Consider the following 2,248-nt stretch of genomic DNA (forward strand, 5'->3'; position numbering starts at 1 on the left):
CACATTTATCTTTTTTTTAGCATATTTCAAAGAAAGACTACCTATTGTAGCCGTTACCTTGGTGCGACTTCTGGAAAATTTTTATATAGTTTTTAGTTTCATGGTTCGTAGACCCCAAAACCATTGTCAACTCAAAACTTGTGTCTTTATGGACACTATAATGCCGTAATTTTGCAAAAGATCTCTTCCAAACTAATATAGAATATAGCAATAAAAAATCTCCGTCGAGTTTGTAAATGGTCAAAAACCGAACAAAGAGGTAGAAATAGGGAAGTTTTTTTGAAAAACAGTATTATTGTTATAATTTCCATAATATGACGAATATCACATCCGTTTGAATGTATTATAACTTGTAGGAGTAATACCAAAATATTTTATATGAATATATTTTTGATATGAGCAACCATAACTGCAAGGGGTGGAAAAAACAATGGTTGGAGGGCAAACAAATTCAGAACTACCCTAGTAGGCTCACAATCTAATCCGTTCAAATTGTTTGTAAATCTTATAATTTTTATCTAAAAGTTTTGTCTGAAACAATTTTTGATAAGACAAACTATTGATGCAAGGAGTTGAAAAATACAAGGGTAGAATTTAAAAAAAAAAATCATACTTTCCATACTATGTAAACTATCAAATCCATTCTTATTTGTTGTAAAACCTTAAATTATAATCTACAACTTTCATTTGAAATAATTTTGTATACAACCAACGATTACTGCAAAGGGTATAAAAAAAAAAAAAAAAAAAAGGATGGACAAAAATATTCATAACTTCCTTAATATAGACACTATTAAATCTGTTCGAATTGTTTAACTATATAGATACTTTATTATCTAAAACTTTTGTGTAAAACAATTTTTGATATGGCCAACCATAACTGCATGGGGTGGAAAAACAGGGATAGAAATAAAAAATAATAATAATGTTTTGTGAAACCTTAAAATATCATTTACAACTTTCGTCCTAAATTTTTTTTCAAATGACCAACCATTACTGCATGGGGTGTAAAAAAATATGGGTTGAAAGACAAAAATATTTATAATTAATTCCCTTAGTAAGTATAACAATCAAATCTGTTCAAAATGTTTGATACAACCAACCATTGCCGCTAAGGGTAAACAGGTGTTAATGGACAAAACATCCATAACTCCCATATTAGGTAACCTGTTAAACCTATAATAATTAATTGTAAATCTCCAAATAATTATCTAAAACCCTGTAAGCTATTTAATCCATTTTATTTATTATAAAAAAAACCATTAAAATGTCATCTACAACTTTTGTGTGAAAAAATAATTTATACAACCAACCATTACTGCAAGGGGTGGAAATTAGGGTTGAAATACAAAAAAAAAATCATAACTTGTTTAGTAGGTTTACTATTAATCCATTATAATTTATTGTAAAAAATTCTAAACATTTGGCTGAAACAATTTTTGATGAAATGAATTATTGTCACATAAAAAGGGGCTTAGTTTAAAAAAAATTCAAAACTTTCTTACCATTAAATTCATTGGAACATATTTTAAACCATCATCATATTATTTTAAACCTTGGTTCAAAGCAAACTTTTATATGACTACATGTTAGTGCAAGGGATGAAAAATAGTGTTTGAAAGTAAAAAAAAAAATACTACCTGAGTAGGCATAATATGAAATTAGCTCTAAGCTAGTCAATACGCGATGCATTTTAAACATTTTTGTTGCATGGAATATGAGAAAAGTCTTATCAATAGTTTTGAAATATTTGACGAAATATGGGATGTCACATGCACATAGTTCTTAAATTGTTCCAAAAGTTTATAGAAGTTTCCAGAATGTTTTCAGAAGAAATACATACTTCAAAATCTCCCTATGCCTGTAGGCTGTACCAAAAGGGATTTTTTTTTGCTTAAGCACTTTACAATGTTCTTGCTCTTACACCAGCAATATCAAAAAACATTCCTAATAATTCCTTAGATACACCTAGTACACAGACATGGTAGGTATTATAAAGCAAAATGAAAAATAAATAGTTACATGAGGCACTGGTGCACCACAAATATGCCATTCTTAATGTGTATACCTAAGGTATCTATCTATCTACTCAACATAGTGGGACACCTAGCGGCCTACTCTTAATTTATACCAAAGATACCCTGGCCACAAAGACTCATAAGGTCACCTGTATGCTGACAAAAATTCACAACAAGCACTAGCAGTCGTCCAAAAATTAATGCCAGCCAGTCGTAACAAACAAGAAAAT

This window comes from Bacillus rossius, chromosome 5 (genome assembly GCF_032445375.1).
Source record: "Bacillus rossius redtenbacheri isolate Brsri chromosome 5, Brsri_v3, whole genome shotgun sequence".
Classification (NCBI taxonomy): domain Eukaryota; kingdom Metazoa; phylum Arthropoda; class Insecta; order Phasmatodea; family Bacillidae; genus Bacillus; species Bacillus rossius.